Below are 7898 nucleotides of genomic sequence, written 5' to 3'. Positions count from 1 at the left end.
ATTTCCAATCATTAGTCCTTTTTCTTCAAGTCTAGCACCATACACATGGTATTTTCTGTTAGCATTTGTAGAATGTAACATTTTTAATAAATACTTCCTTCCAAGCACAGATTTAGAAGTTATATCTTCTCCCAATTTACTTATTTCAGATGGATGAATATCTGCATTCTTAATACTTTCATATTCTTCAGGAATTTCTAAAGTTTGATCCCCTTCTCTAGAATCTTTATCCGATTCATCACTCTCCTCAGCATCCTCAAATTCTTCTAAATCCTCGTAGTCGTTATAAGTCGTTACTGGTTCTAAACCACCATCTTGTACTTCTGATTTCGATACAGGTAGTAACATTTCACTATCTTTAGTTTGAATTGATTTAGAAAATGTGTGTGACAAGTCTTTTATGGGTTCAATGATAGGTTTAAATGTTGTTTCTAAATACCTATCTCTTTCACTTATTCCCATTCTTAGAGCCCTGTTTTTTCTTCTAATGGAATCACTTAGTGTTTTTATTTCCTTTATAAGCTTTTCTTGGCTACCCATGTTCTCAAGATGAAATTCAATCTACTAATAGATAAGGTTTATAACTGTTAGTGTATTATAACGAACCTATCAAACCCTATTCGATATCGCCCGTTTTTTATAGTTTGATCCTTATCAATTACAACAAATCCATATTTTTCACCCCAAGCCTTACAACATATTGTTTTTAACATTTCAAATGGCATATCAACACCTACATGATCATTATATATGTGTTTTAAATTCATCTCATCTTGTTTAAAAATTATAATTACATTTGCATTATCCCTTATTAATTGTTTTGGAATTTTGCTATATGTTTGACCAATGTATATACAGTCTATACTGTTGTGTCTCCCCATGGAAAAATAGTTTCGTATCGTGTCATGATTTTCACACGACACGTCATCAAATATGAATACAGAATGAGGTTTAGCTTCACCAGGTTGTAGTATTTCACTGCTTGCATCAAATTTGAATAAAGATACCTCTTTTACGTCTGAAATTATTTTATCTAATAGTTGATATTTAGGTTGAGCCAATGATTTTGAAAATATATAAACATTATTAAACCGCAAACCATGTGGGTTTGTTAACAAGTTAAATACAACATTAGTTTTTCCACAATTGGATGGTCCACTTACAATAGCCCTAACACTATCGGGTAATAGTTTACCATGTCTTCCTTCTTTGAGTTTTACATTATCTACAGTTAAATTGTCTATATTCTCAATTTCAAAAGAATATCCATTGTGTATAATCTCCATGACATCACTCTGTGATAGTTGTTTCATAAATGACGTATTCTATATAATATTTTCTTTAGACACCCAAGTGTCTTCACTTTTATCAAAACCTAGCCAGCGAACCAAAACCTTATCTTTTTTACGCTTTAAAACTTTTTCAACAAGGTAAATATCTCCTGTAGAAGATTTTAACATCTCATGACCATAAAAACCTCCATGTAAAATTTGACCTTTATTGTCCTTCAAAATATATGTTTCTGGATATGTCGGTTGCACTCTATAAACAGTGAAAACTTCGTTAGTCCAGTTCGGTAGATATTTCTTACTAAATATCCCCTTATATTTACTTATACGAACTTTATCACCTTCAACAAATTTATGTGGTAAAATCTTTTCAACCTTTGGGCGTGTATTTCTTTTAATGTTGTTCAAGACTTGTTCTGAATTATTTTCATTTACCTCACTTGGGGTCATACCTATGGTTCTATGAAACCTATTGTTGTAGTTGTTCAACAAATCTCCAAGTATATTAATCCATACATAAGAACCTCTATTTGAAAATTCCTTAAACAAATCTCCTTTTATTGTTCTATTAAATCGTTCGATAATTGCAGCCTTTTTTTCAGATTTTGTTGAATAGTGATTTATATTATATTTTTTCATTAGCACTGAAAAGTCCTTATTGAAATATTCTTTTCCATCGTCAGTTTGCAAATGTTTGATAATATTATTATCCCTCCGGATAACTGTCTCCATAGCCTTGGTCACACTTTTTCCGGTTTTATCCTTCAAAGGCATGGCATCAGCAACTTTTGTGAAGCAGTTTATCACTGTCAGTATATATTTAAATCCCTTATTAAATTTACTGTAAGGTATCATTTCAATTAGATCCGCTTGGTATAAGTCATTAATTCCTTTTAGTATTGTATTCCTCCTTGGAAAGTTTTTCCTTGCAGGTTTGTGAATTTCAGAAACAATTTGCCATTTAGAAACCATAATTAATTTTAACATCCGTTGTACAGGTCAGTCGTAATAATGGACATCTCTGATAATTATCAATTGGTTATATAGGTCAAGGTCATTTGAAATATGTGTAAAAAAGAGGGGGGCAGTGTATAATGCCCCCCTCCTTTTTACGGGGAGGATATTGGGATAATCTAGGACAGGAAAAGTTTGGATGTATTAGGTTAATTTGTTACAATTGAATAGTGTCCAAAAGGAAGTGTATCAATACCATTTTCGAGTATATATCTTTTGTTATCATTGGATGTTAATGCAGTCTTCTCTTGCACAATTGTATATAGTCTATGGTTAAAGCTTCTGATTGTTTTGAAACTTGCAACATGAACTTGGTTTTCAAATAAACACTTTTTAAAATGTTCAAATTTGAGTTTCTTCTTCAAATATAAACTTTTGATTCCTTTTGCCTTTTTTATTACACCAATATCACTGTCAGTACTTCCAGTGTATAATTTTAATGAGTATAGCTTCGACATCAGTGCTACTACTTCTTCCAAAGGGATTCCATTTGTTTCGTCTTTGAACTTTCCTAACACCTTTTTGTGTTTACCATTGTCATAGTTATGATGATCCCTCGGGTAGTCAGAAAAGTCGAAATCGTCTTTATACATAAATGTTCGTAAATCTTCATACATATCATGAGTTTTGATCCAATAAAGGAATGCGTCGGTATCCATATATATAATTCCAATATTGTCTCTTCCGTAAAATGAAACCATCTTGTTATAATGAAAGTCGTACATGTGTGTTTTTGAAATGTCAAGTATACACATACCAACATACATAGGTCTATCCATTTTAATAGTAGTTTTGTCCATTGACACACAAACAAGATTTTCATTTATGATAATAGATGATTTAAAATTTGGATGCCTTACAAGTTTTTCTACCTTTTTGGGATCCGATACTAACTTAACATTTTTATGTTTTCTTTTATTTTCTAAGGTCTTTCCAAATATCGCATTATTCATCAGCTTAAAAAAGTCCTTTTGGGAAGCTGATGATGCTGCAGCTCTTCTTTTTGTGTTTGAGTCAATATATGTTTTTAACCAACATGATTGATTAAACTGTAAAACACGGTGAACTTTTTTTAATTTTAGACCGAGTTCAATGGCTTGTTGGACAACCCAAAAATGGGCAACATAGCGTTTCTTGTCGTTAAGCGTCATCATCAGCTTAGGGTGTTTTCCCTCTGGTGGTATTTCGGATTTAGCTAATAGAGGTAAATCATAGTGATGATCATGAAGTGTGGATGGGTATTCAAAATCACACTCCATTATAAATCCGGTGTCGCCATTTTTTGGGATAGTTGTCACATCACCTAATAATATCGGATCAATCCATTGAAAATTACCATATGGAAGTGGGTTTGACATTGCCCACCCATATAAGTTATTAGCGTCAAAATACCCTAGATAAACTGATGGGTCCTCCTTCTTGAAGCCTGGAATGTGTTTATTATTTGCTTTTACATGTCGTGTAACACTCTGGGTAAGCCCTCCACGGATACTAGATTCAATCATGAGAACCATATCAATGTCTGTTAACAGCTGTAATGTACATTTTGTTTCTTTTAACATAGCTTGCCAAGCTAATCCAGGTGAGGTGTAAGAATGTAGTGGGTCTAATCCATAGGCCGCTATACAGGTGTTACGGAATTCCTCCATTATATCGCAAAGAAGTGTTACATCTAACTTCACATAAAAGTCACTATACTCGCCTAAGGTGTTCATTTTTAACTCGTTCCATACCTGGCAAGCATGTTGATAGTCTTCAGGGTCAATATTAGAATCATTTAACTGACTGTAAAATGCCTCAATGGGTGGCAGTGACGTCTCGTTGAATCTTTCAGGATTATCAATATAATCATAAGGGTACACTCCTTTACGAAGAACCAAATCCATTTTATCAGATGCAACAATCTTTTGAGTTTCAATAAAGTGTTCTCTTTGCAAATTAGCTGTCAATTTCTCTAAACTAGAAGCCATGAATCTAAAAGAGTCAACAAACCTTAATTTTATTTTACCCACTTTTTTCGAAAAACTTATAAATTTCTCCGTGCTTGTAGCTAAAACATCAATCGCCCCTTTGTCCCTACCTAATTCAGGAATTATGAAATGTGAGTCATATCCACTTAAATTGTGGAACACTACAGGGATAAACTTTGGTAATTTAAAATTAATGTTACACCTGTTGCAAGCAGGGCCTTTGTAAAAACCAGTCAGGTGATCATGATCACGCACACGCCTGTTGTCTTCTGTAAAACTACAGTCACAAAGGTAACATCTATCCGCACTTTCATGGAATGTCAATTCATCATGTTGAAGATTGTTCATCGGAACTACATAACTATACAGTTTTTCTACCTTATTAGCTATATCATACAGGTTATCTACAAATGTCTTAGCAGCATTTTCACCTCGATATACAAGTGGTTGGGTTGTTAACCCATACCGACGTAGATGATCTTCTTCCAAAGTTGATTTAAGCATTAAACAAAAGCTGTTTGGTTCATGAAATTGAAATTTTTTAATTTTACTTTGATCACACTCATCTATAACTAAAGGAACTAATGATGACTCAAAGTCTGCATATATAACAATTGGTATTCGATATTGTTGAGCGGTTTTGTTGAATTTAATAAAAGCTCTATTAGGGGGAGGTAATTTAACCCTTACTTCATCCTTACTATTGCAGAGACGTTGGTGGTCAAGTAACCATTCCTTACCACCCATCTGAAATGGTTTGGCAACATAGCAAAAACAACGTTTGCAAATAGTGAGTCTCATCTTCCTTTTGGATAGTTGTCTTGATAAAAGTGCATTAAAGTTTTTGATGTATACATAATGTGAGATTTTACCATTTGTGAGGAGTAAAAGATCAGTATGGTCTTTACGCTCATGAGATGTAACCTGAATGGGAAAAACATTATTAGACTCATCCAATCCATAGACATTAACTGATGAATTAAGATTCTGTTTTTCAAATCTCTTGATATCTTTTAAAGACACTGGGTAAGACAAACCTGAGAAATTATATTTATGAGCCACTTCACTATAATACCGGCTAGGTCTATAGGCATTCCTATCTTCAACAAACTTTGCTAAAAGTGCATATTTAAAACATTCATTGTCCTCATTTTGAACATTTATACAAGTTCTTGTATCAGCAATTTTTTTAGGCAGTGGAATGAAACTACTACCTCTATCACCATATCCATGTTTATGTACACGTATATCTAAACTGTCTACACTTAGCAAAGACCACCCAGATCCTCTTCCTTCATGTTCAGATATTTTAACAACAATTTCTTGTAAGCAACTGTCGACTTCAGCCTCTATATCACTGGTTACCATGATCGATTTATTTCGTGTTATAAACCCCCGCGGGGAAACCTCATTTTGCACATTTGTAAATCTAGTGTCCAAGAGCAAGCCGAATTTGATAAAATTAAGTCTGGTTAGTTCCTTTTCTAGTGTTTCTATGATAAGGGGTTTAGCTTTTAAAATAAAATCTGACAATTCATAATTGTTATTAGAAATGTTGAAATGGTTTACTATTGCTTTAGGAAATGCTTGAGCTAATATTTCTACTGACAATTGTTGGTTTGGTGGTGCATACTGTATAACTGTTGATCTATTCTGTTGCAAGAAGGGGTCTTCAACGAAATCTTCATATTCCATCGGTGTTGAAGATTCATTAGGTCTATGTAAGAGTTCATGATGAATATTTAAGAGCAATTCATCCTCAAAAGACTCCCAACAATTTTCACATTGATACATTTTTGCAGGTTTAAGACACTACTTAGAAAACTATCTACATTACACACTGCATGGTATTATTCACAGTAATGATATGGGTGGGGCTCAGGACTCATATATATAGCACAGTGTATAACCCCCACTCCATTTTTATTCAATGAAGGGGCGTGTTAAACCCCCCACCAATGGCTTAAGTATTTTATAAATAACACCTGAAATAGGGGTTTAGCATAAACATTCACAATGCCTCCTACAGACCACACATACCTTACTGGAGTAGAGCCCAGAATCTTACCGACTGATTTTGATGAAGCAGGGAATGTGGAAGAAAACAATACAGAAAGTGACGAGGACTTGCAAGAGATGCTAGAAGAACAAGTGGACGAAGAGTTTATTAATGAACAAATTCAACCCACTGAAGACACACCAATTAAAGAATTTCATTCGGACTATTGTGAAACACCAACGATTCCAGTTCAAGCAGATGAAGTTGAAAATGGTGAAAACAAACTTTGTCGAATATTACAGTTTTGTGGTAATGTTCGTAGAAGATTATCATTTAGTTCAGAGAGTGAATCATAAAACATGTAGCTATTTTATTGTTTTTTAAAAATTCTTCAGTTTGACCTTGACCTAATTGTTTGGGCACAGTATTACGCTTTAACAATATTCTATGACTGTATTGGTCTTAATTATGAGTACCTAAAATGATTTGGAATATTAACAATAGATAAGGTTTTCATAAGAAAAACTAAACATAAAATTCAAGCACATTTTATTTTTGTCTAAATAGAAAAAACAAATAATGACAAAATATAAAATATATTGTAAACAGTTTTTGTATTGAACTAATATGAAGTAAATTTTGTTTTGCTAAATAAATGCTATTTTGATTTAATTTGAAAGTCCAGGAATAATTTAAAGTTTAAGTATAAAGATAAGAGTTCAAAAACAATAGAATATATATATATGGAGGAATTAGCCTGAGAAAGTTACTACAAATAAGTATATATATGTATATATTTTACCTTGAATTGTTAAGTTATACAGCATGGCATTGAAGAAATATAATCTTTATTGTACAATATGAACGATTAAAATGTTAAATATAACTTGGTCTAAATATATTATACACAAAACTTTAGGAACACATTATAAGGTTATGACAAATGTGTTCCTAAACCTTTACGATAAAATAGGTTGAAAAGCTCAAGGTCACTCTTTGAATGCAAAAATTGGGAACGCATTTGTTATGATACAACAAATGCGTTCCCAATTTTTGCATACTAAAGGAAAATAAAGAAAATAATAAAAACACGTTAAAACTAAAAACCAATTTACAATGTTACTGTAACCAATCCCGAAGACCGATCACGAATTAAGTAGTATCGGTGTGGTGTATTCGGGATGGTCATGCCTCTTGGTAATTTAAGGCGGAACCTGTCATTTCCTTCTTTTAAAATGACTTCACCACTAGGTGTCATCATTAGAATTTCTAACTTTTTGTTTTTGGGCAACCTATTAATTCTGGTTTTTTTGGCAATAATTTGTGGTGGACGACAGGGTCGAGCAAAGCCTGACGTCCGTGGTTGGCTGGGTAAGATCTTGTTTATCACAACAACACGGGAGGTGCTCGGTGCCGGATCAGATAAGCAAGATTTTTCCTGAGCCTGAGTTTTTACAATAATTGATGGTCTTGATCTTTCAAATGATGGAGGATTTTCTGTGACAGGATTATTATTAACAATTTTAGGTTGGGCGGGTACCATCCTGCTTTTCCCCTTAGTGTGGAGGCTACACACATTGGTATCGGAAAAGCAGGATTTTTCACAGCGCTCACCTTTTTTCACCC

This window comes from Macrosteles quadrilineatus, unplaced genomic scaffold (genome assembly GCF_028750875.1).
Source record: "Macrosteles quadrilineatus isolate MER2022 unplaced genomic scaffold, UCM_ALF_1.0 Scaffold_3__2_contigs__length_128488019, whole genome shotgun sequence".
NCBI classification, from domain to species: Eukaryota; Metazoa; Arthropoda; class Insecta; order Hemiptera; family Cicadellidae; genus Macrosteles; species Macrosteles quadrilineatus.
This window is presented reverse-complemented; position numbering follows the sequence as displayed.